Source organism: Ovis canadensis, chromosome 5 (assembly GCF_042477335.2).
Source record: "Ovis canadensis isolate MfBH-ARS-UI-01 breed Bighorn chromosome 5, ARS-UI_OviCan_v2, whole genome shotgun sequence".
In the NCBI taxonomy this organism is placed as follows: domain Eukaryota; kingdom Metazoa; phylum Chordata; class Mammalia; order Artiodactyla; family Bovidae; genus Ovis; species Ovis canadensis.
The window spans coordinates 89,708,737-89,722,003 of record NC_091249.1 but is presented as its reverse complement, the minus strand read 5'-3'; positions in this window follow the sequence as shown (position 1 = coordinate 89,722,003).

Sequence of the window (13,267 nt, the reverse complement as noted above, 5' to 3'; positions counted from 1 at the left end):
ATGCAAAAGTAGGAAGTCAAGAAACACTTGGAGTAACAGGCAAATTTGGCCTTGGAATGTGGAATGAAGCAGGGCAAAGACTAATAGAGTTCTGCCAAGAAAATGCACTGGTCATAGCAAACACCCTCTTCCAACAACACTAGAGAAGACTCTACACATGGACATCACCATATGGTCAACACCGAAATCAGATTGATTTTATTCTCTGCAGCCAAAGATGGAGAAGCTCTATACAGTCAACAAAAACAAGACTGGGAGCTGACTGTGGCTCAGATCATGAACTCCTTATTACCAAATTCAGACTCAAATTGAAGAAAGCAGGGAAAACTGCTAGACCATTCAGGTATGACCTAAATCAAATCCCTTATGATTATACAGTGGAAGTGAGAAATAAATTTAAGGGACTAGATCTGATAGATAGAGTGCCTGATGAACTATGGAATGAGGTTTGTGACATTGTACAGGAGATGGGGATCAAGACCATCCCCATGGAAAAGAAATGCAAAAAAGCAAAATGGCTGTCTGGGGAGGCCTTACAAATAGCTGTGAAAAGAACAGAAGCAAAGGAGAAAAGGAAAGATATAAGCATCTGAATGCAGAGTTCCAAAGAATAGCAAGAAGAAATAAGAAAGTGATCAACACAAAGAAATAGAGGACAACAACAGAACGGGAAAGACTAGAGATCTCTTCAAGAAAATTAGAGATACTAAGGGAATATTTCATGCAAAGATGGGCATAGTAAAGGACAGAAATGGTATGGACCTAAGAGAAGCAGAAGATATTAGAAGAGGTGGCAAGAATACACAGAAGAACTGTACAAAAAAGATCTTCACGACCCGGATAATCATGATGGTGTGTTCACTCATCTAGAGCCAGACATCCTGGAATGTGAAGTCAAGTGGGCCTTAAAAGCATCACTACGAACAAAGCTAGTGGAGGTGAGGGGATTCCAGTTGAGCTGTTTCAAATCCTGAAAGATGATGCTGTGAAAGTGCTGCACTCAACATGCCAGCAAATTTGGAAAACTCAGCAGTGGCCACAGGACTGGAAAAGGTCAATTTTCATTCCAATCCCAAAGAACAGCAATGCCAAAGAATGCTCAAACTACTGCGCAATTTCACTCATCTCACATGCTAGTAAAGTAATGCTCAAAATTCTCCAAGCCACGCTTCAGCAATACGTGAACCATGAACTTCCTGATGTTCAAGCTGGTTTTAGAAAAGGCAGAGGAACCAGAGATCAAATCGCCAACATCCACTAGATCATGGAAAAAGCAAGAGAGTTCCAGAAAAACATCTATTTCTGCTTTATTGACTATGCCAAAGCCTTTGACTGTGCGGATCACAATAAACTGGAAAATTCTGAAAGAGTTGGGAATACCAGCCCACCTGACCTGCCTGTTGAGAAACCTATATGCAGGTCAGGAAGCAACAGTTGGAACTGGACATGGAACAACAGACTGGTTCCAAAGAGGAAAAGGAGTATGTCAAGGGTGTATATTTTCACCCTGTTTATTTAACTTCTATGCAGAGTACATCATGAGAAATGCTGGGCTAGAAGAATCACAAGCTGGAATCAAGATTACCGGGAGAAATATCAACCTCAGATATGCAGATGACACCACCCTTATTGCAGAAAGCGAAGAGGAACTAAAAAGCCTCTTGATAAAAGTGAAAGTTGAGAGTGAAAAAGTTGGCTTAAAACTCAACACTTAGAAAATGAAGACCATGGCATCCAGTCCCATCACTTCATGGGAAATAGATGGGGAAACAGTGGAAACAGTGTCAGACTATTTTTGGGGGGCTCCAAAATCACTGCAGATGGTGATTGCAGCCATGAAATTGAAAGATGCCTACTCCTTAGAAGAAAATTTGTGACCAACTTAGATAGCATATTCAAAAGCAGAGACATTACTTTGCCAACAAAGTTCCATCTAGTCAAGGCCATGGTTTTTCCTGTGGTCATATATGGATGAGAGAGTTGGACTGTGATGAAAGCTGAGCACCGAAGAATTGATGCTTTTGAACTGTGGTGTTGGAGAAGACTCTTGAGAGTCCCTTGGACTGCAAGGAGATCCAACCAGTCCGTTCTGAAGGAGATCAGCCCTGGGATTTCTTTGGAAGGAATGATGCTAAAGCTGAAGCTCCAGTACTTTGGCCACCTCTTGTGAATAGTTGACTCATTGGAAAAGACTCTGACGCTGGGAGGGATTGGGGGCAGGAGGAGAAGGGGACAACAGAGGATGAGATGGCTGGATGGCATCACTGATTCGATGTAAGTGAGTCTGATGAACTCCAGGAGTTGGTGATGGGCAGGGAGGCCTGGTGTGCTGCGATTCATGGGGTCACAAAGAGTCAGACACGACTGAGCGACTGAACTAAACTGAACTGAACTTCTGTAAGCCCCACCCATTTCTCTGCTTCTATCTGATCTCTGGTGATCAAGTCCTACAGATTCCCTCAGTGAACTCTGTAGGGCAAGAAACAGATGGACCTCTGAGGGAGCTGGCTGTCTATTTTGTGCTCTTTTTCCCCTGGAGAAATCATCAGTCTAAAAGGGCACCCTTGACTTAGTGTTGTCCTTGCCAGGGAGAGAGGTATTCTTTCTAATGTGATTTTTCTCAGTCTCTGAAATCCAGAAGGGTACTTCAACCTAACCTCTAGGATTTGGGATTTTCCTAGTGTTGTCCACTCTATAAATAGTTGCTAGTTTGTTTTCTCTGAGGGAGATTAAAATCATGAATGACCTGTGTCATCACCTTGAGGACATCACCCAAGCAAGAACATCTTAACATGTATATTATTGTAGTATCCATTGGATATCATGTTTGTCTGTCCTATATGTTTTGTTTTTTTTTTTCCTTCCTGTTGGCCACTGCCCTTATCTATATGATTATGGTAGGGATGACAATAGTATGGACCTTGCTACCAATCAAAAGTCTCTCAGTCAGCAAATTGAGTATCGGTCTAGGCACAGTGATTTGTTCATACATGGAATGAGGACTAAATTGTGTTCCTCCAAAATTCATTTCTTGAAGCCTTAGCTCTCAATGTGACTGTATTTGGAATAGGGTCTTTAAGAAGCTAATTTTTAATATGATAAGACTGGTGTTCTTATAAGGGAGGAGGAGACAGTGGAGCTCTCTAACTCTCTCTCTGCTCACCCAGAGTGCAAAACCCATACAAGCATATAACAAGAAGGTGGCCATATGTAAATCAGGAAGAAAAGTCTCATCAAAAACTGACCTTACAGATGCCTTGATTTTGGAGTTCAGACCTCCAGTGCTGTGAGAAAAATAAGTTCTGTTGTTTAAGCCACCTCATCTGGGTATTCTGTTCTGGCAGCCAAGCAGACTGGTAACTCATGTGCATGTCAATTACAGTCCAAGTAGACTGCATTAGAGTGCATGGGCATTGAGGGAGATAGGACAGTTCTCTTTTTCTTTGAGGACAAAATCTTGGAGCAGAAGCCTCTATACCTTATACAGCGCTATAAAACACCCCTCTCTCTCTCACACACAGGATTTTTATATTCAATATAATATAAAATCACTACTGATGGTGACTTCAGCCACTAAGTTAAAAGACACTTGCTCCTTGGAAGAAAAAGTATGATCAACCTGGACAGCATATTAAAAAGCAGAGACATTACTTTGCCAACAAAGGTCCATCTAGTCAAAACTATGGTTTTTCCAGTAGTCATGTATGGATGTGAGAGTTGGACTATAAAGAGAATTGATGCTTTTGAACTGTAGTGTTTGAGAAGACTCCTGAGAGTTCCTTGGGCTGCAAGGAGAGCCAACTGGTCCATCCTAAAGGAGAACAATCCTGGGTGTTCATTGGAAAGACTGATGTTGAAGCTGAAATTCCAATAATTTGGCCACCTGATGTGAAGAACTGACTCATTGGAAAAGACCCTTATGCTGGGAAAGAAGGCAGGAGGAGAAGCGGATAACAGAGTATGAGATGACTGGATGGCATCACTGATTCAATGGACATGAGTTTGAATAAACTCATGGAGTTGGTGATGGACAGGGAGGCCTGGTGTGTTGCAGTCCATGTGGTCGCAAAGAGTTGGACACAACTGAGTAACTGAACTGAATATAAAATATAAACACTGAGTGAGAGCAACACAGAGATTATGGAGGAAAGAAGTAGAGACAGAGGCACACGAATGGAGACAAAGAGCTGATGCACTGTTTGAAATTTTGGGTCCAATAATGTCAGAAGCCAGGCTTTCCTAGTAGATCAGACAGTAAAGAATCTGTCTGTGATGCTGGAGACCTCGGTTTGGTCCCTGGGTCAGGAAGATCCCTTGGAGAAGGGAATGGCAAGCCTCTCCAGTAATTCTTGCTAGAGAATTCCATGGACAGAGGAGCCTGGTGGGCTACAGTCCATGAGGTTGCAAAGAGCAGGACACAGCTGAAGCAACTGAGCATGATGTCAGAAGCCAGTGACGCAACAGATTTTTCAGTGATGTGAAATAATAAATCCCCCTTTCCTTTCTTCCTTCTTTCCTTGTTTTGTTAGGTTTCATTAAGCTGATTTTAATTGAATTCCTGTCTCCTATGATCAAAAGAGTCACAACTCATATATCTTGATTCTGTTTCAGCCCAGTCTCCCACATATACTCTTAAAAAGAACAGGAAGTGAAGGCAGAAAATGAGTTGAATTAGCTCACAAATACAAAAGCAGTAGATAGCTCTTTAAGAAAGGTAGGGTGAGTGGGCTTCTCAACACATACTCACATGATGTTTGGAATTACTGAACAAACTAGGATATTGGTGAGGAAATAAAAGAAAAAATTCTACTAGAATCATATTTTGTATCTGTAAAAATTTTCAAAAAAATTGGTAGTTATCCAAAATGGAAAATGCATGTCATAATTATTTAAACTTTTTTGGGCACTGTTATCATTAAAGGGGGAAAGCTCCTCTGTCAGCATTTTTATACAAGCAATAACCCTCCATACCATTATACTCACTCTTCATTAAAGCTATTAAATAATTGCTTTATTTGCATATTTATACAATGTCTACCTCATTATGAGTATTCAATGCACCCTTATTAATAGCATTGGTGTCAACAAAGAGGGAAAAACAAATCATGATTTACAAATGGTAAAACAAATTCACACAGACCTGTAGTAATTTCCTTTTAATTCTCTAAGCCAAAGCACACATTTGGAAGCAATCAATATGGTTTTTAAACCTCTACAATAAACAAGCAATCATAAAATCCACAGGCACATTACTACTACTAGCTAACATTTAACATGTGCTCACTACATGCCCCTAAAAGCTTTAAATATTTTAACTCATTCAATTCTCACAGCACCCCGATTCAGTATTATCTCTATTTATAGATGAAGAGACTGAATTACAGAATTCCCAGATCCCATATGATGTCACACAGTTGACGAGAATTTGATTCACAATAGCGTGGAAAGAAATCATTGTATCCATTATGCAACAAGATCTCCAAGAAATCATCTACAGCATTCCCTTTATTTTACAGTTGAAGAAATGAAGGCCAAGTAAGAATAAATGACTTACCAAGTTCTCATGTCCAGATGATGATGGAATGATGACAGAAACTCCCAGACCCCAGGATTCACAATCCTGAACTCTTCCTGCTATGCCTGTAATAAAGTTCCCAGACCACAATGTGTTGTGATTTCAAACATTTAGGGAGCTACTGTTACTCACAATTTTAAAGTAGCTTTACATTCATTTTGCCAAGACTCAACTATGTTATTTTCCAAAATTCCTTTCTTGTATGTTTCTGGTTAGGGCAGGTTGACAAGGAGAATATTCTGAGACTTTGAGAAGGGAGGTAAGACAGCAAAGGTTTTGTAGTTTACATACATTGTTGCTGATTGGTTTACCGACCTCACTAGTGTGAATCTACAGCTGGGTCTGCAAGTGCTTCACACGTCTCTGGATCCTCCTTCAGCTTTTCTGACTCCTCGCGCAGGTGTGTGTGTTTCAGTTCAATTCAGTTCAGTCACTCAGTCGTGTTCAACTCTTCATGACCCCATGGACTACAGCATGCCAAGCCTTCCTGTCCATCACCAACTCACGGAATTTACTCAAACTCATGTCCATTGTGTCGGTGATGCCATCCAACCATCTCATCCTCTCTCATCCCCTTCTCCTCCTGCCTTCAATCTTTCCCAGCATCAGGGTCTTTTCAGATGAGTCAGCTCTTTGCATGAGGTGGCCAAAGTATTGGAGTTTCAGCTTCAGCATCAGTCCTTCCAATGAACACTCAGGACTAATCTTTAGGATGGACTGATTGGATCTCCTTGCAGTCCAAGGGACTCTCAAGAGCCTTTTCCAACACCACAACTCAAAAGCATCAATTCTTCAGGGCTCAGCTTTCTTTACGGTCCAATTTTCACATCCATACATACATGACTACTGGAAAAATCATAGCTTTGATAGATGGACCCTTGTTGACAAAGTAATGTCTCTGCTTTTTACTATGCTGTCTAGGTTGGTCATAACTTTCCTTCCAAGGAGTAAACATCTTTTAATTTCATGGCTGCCTCACTATCTTCAGTGATTTTGGAGCTCCAAAAAATAAAGTCTGTCACTGTTTCCACTGTATGTGTTTAGCTATGCCACAAAAAGTCTGGCTTTTATGGAAGACCCATGTCAACAATTTCAGAAGCAACAAGAACTATCAGTTTTCTGTCTTGTTTTCATGAGGCTCTAGCTTACTCAGTCTCTTTATCTCCCATCCCTAACTGTCTTCCCAGCCACTCCTGTCATTACACAATGCATTCATGGGTTCATGAGTAGATGCCACGATGCCCTGGATGGAAGTTTTCACAGGGTCAGCAACCTGGGTTTCTGCTCACCCTGGCTGATCTTCTTACAGCCATTGCTAGGTGGCCCTTTAGCCAACAGCAAAAAACAACTCTGTAATCCCCATCATGGCACCATTTCCTGAAAAATCAGTCAGCTGCCTGCCAGGTTGATTATAGTGGACCTCTTCCAACATCGACAGATCAACACTTTGCTGTTATTACGATAGACAAGATTTTGTAGATTCACACTCTCTGCTTGTAGCGCATCCCCCACAGTACTGTCCTTCAATGTCCTGGGTAGTTTATCCATGCTGGTCTTAAGAAGTTCTCCATATGTTGAAGGGTTTGCAGGGCTTCTGCACAGTCCTCCAGGATAAGGTACATGCTTTGTCTGGTCGATGATGTTTGTCTGCTAACCAGGAGTCAAAGGATAGAAATAAGGATGGATCCTCACAATATTGTCCCTAGCATTCCATGACAAGAATGTATACATTCTCGCCATATAATTTTAGGTTCTGTTGGTATAGAGCTCTTAGTTCCAAAAGAAGAATGCTTCTGCATAAACAAAGGTCTCCAAACCAAAAATATATGGAGATTTCAGTCTCAAGGGAATTGAAAATTCTCACAGTTTTACAATAGCTTGATTACTTATTGTTCAACTTGGCTAGTCTGAACTACATTCTCCAGAAATCCGTTTCTTCTGTTTCTGGTTAGGGTGGACCACAAGGAAATTCTATGAGATTTAGAGAAACAAAGCAAACATCAAACATTTTGTAGCTCACACATGTTGCTGAACTGTAGACTAACCTCAGGAAACACAAAATGATTATGGCAAACTACAAACTGAGCCTGCCACCTGGTCGCGTTGGGATTACTGACGTAATCTAAGTCAAGAGCCAAAGAAGATAGTTACTGGACTGACTGGGTTATTGATCTTGACCTTCAAGGAGAAGTTGGGTTGCAGCTACACAATGAGGATAAGAACAACACGTCTGTAATGCAAAAGTTCCTCTGTATGTTCTTTAGCACTGCTGTGTTTTCTGATTAAAGTTGATGGAATAATAAAATGACTCAATTCAGGGTGTCCTGCTAAGGGCCAGAACCTTCAGAAAGAAAATGTCTGGTGTCATAGGCAAGAAACAAATACCAGTTGAGATATTAATTGAGGAAAAGGGGTAGAAAATTAGTTGAAGTAGCTATAAATACCAGCTGTGACCATGCAGCCAGTTGTAAAAAGGAGAGCTATGATAATCAGAAATATTTACTCATTATTTTAATATGACCATGTTTGTTTATCAACCTCCAATCTTTCTTGTCTTCCTCTCTCATCTCCTTATCAGTTATAAGATGCATTAATAGAAAGTCAAATTTATAACCAGCACAATATATCCAACTTGAAGTATGAATTAGGAGAAGAATGAAAATCGTCCAAAAACAAAAGAAGGGCTTCTGTCCTCTAGTGAGGAAAAAGTGAGCTTGTTTTCTGGTATATTTAAAACAACCAACAAGATAGAAGCTTGAATTTGCCATTATTTTTACTTGGAGGCAAAGTATGATTTAAGATGGTAACAGGTGTCAAGTTGATAAAAAGTGTATTACTATGGGACCTACAATATGACTGTATTGAACTGCATTTCCCAGAATCCCTTTTCTTGTATACAATCAGCCCTTTATATCCACAGGTTCCACATCATGCCCACAAATTAAAGCAACCATAGACCAAAAATATTCAGAAAGTTAAAAAAAAAAAAAACCGGGAATCTTTCATGTATTAACAACTATTATCTGGCTTTTATTTGGTATTAAATATTATAAATAATCTAGAGACAATTTAAAGTAAATGAGTGTGAGTAAACCTACTCACAATGCAAATACTATACCATTTTATACATCCATTTTATATGTATCTGCATTGGTTGGATACACTCTTGGGCCAAGTATGTGTTTAGCTCTGGGTAAAGGACCCCACATTTTGCAGGATTCTCACATCATGAAGGTCAGAAGCAATAAGAAATGGTATGTCTTTCAGTTCCTCCTCCTAGAGTTCTGTTATCTAGGTTATTTTTTATCTTGCCCATTCTGTATCCATCTTCCCTCCCAATTGTCTTCCCTATGGACTTCTAGTTCCGCATTAGAAGCAAAGATCACAGCTGTGAAGAAACGGCTTTACCAACTCCCACAACTGCATATGGTCAAATCTGTGTAACAGACATGTGTGCTTATGTATGTGTGTGTGTGTGTATATGTACACATATATCTTATCTATCATCTATCAATCCATCCATTTATCTCCAGTGGTTCTGCTTCTCTGAATTCTGATACAAATAGATTATAAATAAATTGTAATTAAAGTACTCTCATGAAATATTCCTATAAAATTGCCAGTATTAAAGAAAACAAAACTATGTATTATTTGGTCAACATGATTACATTCCACTAACTCTACAGTGTCTCATTTTGTCAATATAGATCTACTTATTTGAAGTCTGATTGAATTTATCAAGGACTTAAACTAACTAAAAGCCAATTTAGCAAAAACATCTAAACTTAAAATCATAAGCAAATATATCTTTAATAATTCTATAACTGATTTAATGGCACTTATTTCATAATAATCTATCTTTTCCGTGCTCAATAAAATTATGTGAAATTATTATCAGTAAGGTCATTTTGCAGATTTAGGAAACTAAGGCTTAGAATTGTTTATTTTCTTCCAAATCACATAGCAATTAAATGACAGGATACTTTGAATACAAGATATTTAACTCCATATGCTGCTCATTTACGTCCAAAATGCTGAATTGCTATTCAGAGTAAATTAATTGAATTTATTTACTATTATTAAATTTATAAGTTAATGAATTTTGTTGTTAGACACAAACATAACACTCCACCGATCCTCAAGTTTATAGGTCTTCAATGTGTGTGCTTGGCAAATCTTAGTTGTTGATTTTATGATTATCATTATTAATATTTTAATCTGACAGTTCTTGGCATGATTGTTTCTTAATTAGCTTCATGCATCTTGTCATGTCTATTCTGTAATACTGTAAACCTAGTGTACGGGGGCAGCAAATTTGCAGCAGATCAGTACTTTGGATTTAGACTAGCTGGGCTGAACCACTTGCCAATTATGTGTCCTCAATAAAATTAAGTTTTAAAAGCTTTGGCTCCCTTACCTGCAGCCTGGGCATAACAGTAATAGCTACTTTATAATGCTGTTGCCTGAGTTTCATTATTAGAGCAATGGGAAACCACTAAAGTGTCTTAAGGAGAATTTCTATTTACTGTTTTGAACGAGTGTCTGACTTCTTTGTGAGGAATGGATGGCTGAGAGAAAAGTGGAGATGAGAAAAGAAATTTGCAGGTTGTAGCATATTTGGGGAGGAGTGGTGGTTTCTGACTAGGGAGGTGTGTCAGAGTTATGATTTCAGTGGTAGAATTCATAGAACCCGGTTGTAAATGGAAGATATGAGAAAGAATTAAGAAAGACCTCCAGGTTTCTGGAATAAGCAATAGTGTAGATGACATTGCAGCAAACTGATAATAATGACTAGAAAGAAAAGGAACATATTTTGGCAGTGATGACAGTGTTGCTGAATCAAAAGTAAACTTTTTCACTTTCATTCTATTGCTCCCTGGAGGATGAATTTTATTTTTATGACTACTAATATTTTTCTAGTCTAGCATAATACCCAGTGAATAAATACTATGGGGGGCCTATTTTAATAAATGCTCAGATATTTTTAAAAATAACTTTTTATTAGATTAAACAATGTTATAAATATTGCTCTCTAATTTATTATTAATATATTTAAGGATCAATCAAGGGCTTCTCAGCTGTCACAGTGGTTAAAGAATCTGCCGGCGAAAGCAGGAGATGCGGGTTTGATCCCTGGGTTGGGAAGATCCCATGGAGCAGGGAACGGCAACCCCCTCCAGTATTCTTGCCTGGAAAATTCCATGGACATAGGAACTTGGTGGGCTACAGTCCATGGAGTCACAAAGAGTTGGGCATGACTGAGCACGCAAACACAAGGATCTAAATAGCATGGTTCTGCAACAATCCATTGTTCTATTGTTTAAATATAACCCCTGTTAAAGAGAGTTATGACACTTCTCTGTATGAAGGAATGATTCATACACTTTGCTTTAAATTGTTTTATTGTTCAGTTTCCAGTTAGATTGCTCCACGAATACTAATTAGAGTAATTTTTTCCTCTCTCCTGGTTAATTTCTCACCACTCTGATCACTCCTGCAAATTTTCCTGGATATCCTAAAACATGGAAGTGCTTGGATTATTCCTGTGCTTGTAAATAACATGATTTTCTGCTGCTTACCAAAAAATGTCTAAGTTCCTTCCTGTATTTCAAAAACAGCAAATGATTTACTATGAAAAGACTGTACAGGAATTGGTAGAAAATCAGACTTAAAATGAAATCCATAGACACTTTATTTTACATATTCTCTAAGCCAAAAATGGGAAATATACATGACTTGAAAAATTAAGGAAGAGGTCATGAGGATTAAACATGAAATACTATACTGTCTTTAAAAGTTCCAGATATAAATTTATTTAGCATTTCCCACATGCTGGATCACAGCATTTAGCTCTTAAATATTGATAAATTTATGATTTTCCATATGACACTCTGATCATCTGGATGCCAAGGATATGAAGTTAACTTTCTATAGACTGTTCCTAGACAAAGCAAATGATTAAGAGGCATTTGTTGACAGAATAAAGTGTAGATTGAGACTTGATATTAGGTTTATGCATTCAATGTATAAATGTGGCTGACATGTCAGTCACATGAAACTGTTTGTAATTGTCAGGATGATGTTATTATTTACCATTTACTAAAGGGAGCACCGGCTTGGCTTAGAGTCTTTTGCACTGTTTTCTTCAGGGTAATGGAACACTTGGAGTTTGTCAGCCAGCATGGATGAATTTGTCTTTGGGTATAACACTTTCTAGGTCATTCAGGTGTAGGTTAAAAAGAAAAACATGATTGTAATGCTGGGGAAAGGTATATAAACCCTCATGCTGAACTCAGTGTACTGAAAGCAAAGACTGCAGGCAACAGCCTTGAGTCCAGGCTTCTAGCGAACCCTTTATCCCATTTCTCCTTGCTCCGAACCTAACATCCATCTTAGGAGGTGAAGCAAGAGTTCGTGTCCCTAGCTCTTTCAAACTTGGAATTATAGCCCAACTCCCAGTTGAGCTGTCAATTACTGCCAATTTACAGGGCTAAGGGATAAACTTTATGGCCTCTTAGAAGCAGAGAAAGAAAAAAAGTGGGAGTGAGTATGAGCTTAGAAGATACTATCAATACGGATATCTCACTTGCCATTAGTTAATTTTATAAAGCTCTGCCTTATGAAAAATCTCCTATCACACTGACAGCTAAAGGAGAAATAGTAAAGGCCATTTAGTGCTCACAAATCATTTTATGGATAAACTGTAACTTCCCCCCAAATGAGACCTCTAAACCAGTGGATCCCAAACTTTAGTGTACGTCTGAGTCACTTGGAGGGTCTGTTAAATCCCCTCAAAATTTCTGACTCAGAAGACGCAAGATGGTTTTCAACAATTTGCATTTTAAACAAGTTCTAGGTGAGGATGGTGAGGATGCTACTACTAATCAGACTACAGTTTAGGAACTGCGCTTTAAACACTGTTGTGAAATCTAGTTTTAAGATCATTTTATCAGTTGACATTACCATTAGAAAATAAAAACAACTATGTGAAAGAGGTATTGAATCTAATATACAGAGGTGCATTACAGGAACAGAATCCATAGGCCAGAATTGCTTTTTCAGTGTCCACATATATTCCAGAAGAAAATGAGGAGGAATAAGATGATAGGCATGCCTGACATTAAAGAAAAGCTTATTCGTGCCTAATGCAATGGAGAATTTGTTTAAGAACCATTCACAGGCATGACAGGCTGACCCTTCAGTGAGCCAAGTTCATGAAGTCCTTAGCTGTTGGCTGGATTAGTGCAAATAAAGTACAGTAGGTGATAATAACAGTGAGAAGTCATGTAAAATATTGACACACCTTCTACTGTTCTCAAAGTTAAAGGACAGAGCATTTGACCTAACCTTCCCTTAAGTTCCTTTTTGATTCTTTCCTGTATCTGTCTTCCTCTTGGCGGAGCTGATCCAGCTGCAGTTTATTTTGATAGCAACCTGAATTTGAAAAATGATATGCTTAAGTGTTAGAAGAATATACTACAGTTGACACCAGTAGTTCTCAACTGGGGAAATGTTGACCCCTAGAGGATATTTGACAATGTGTGAAAATATCTTTTATGGTCACAACTAGGGAGGGGCAATTGGCATCTAGTAGGTAGAGGCCAAGGATGCTGCTAACTATTCTACACCATACGAGACAGCTCCCCAACAATAAAGAATTATCCAGCCCAAAATGTCAATAGTGCCAAGGTT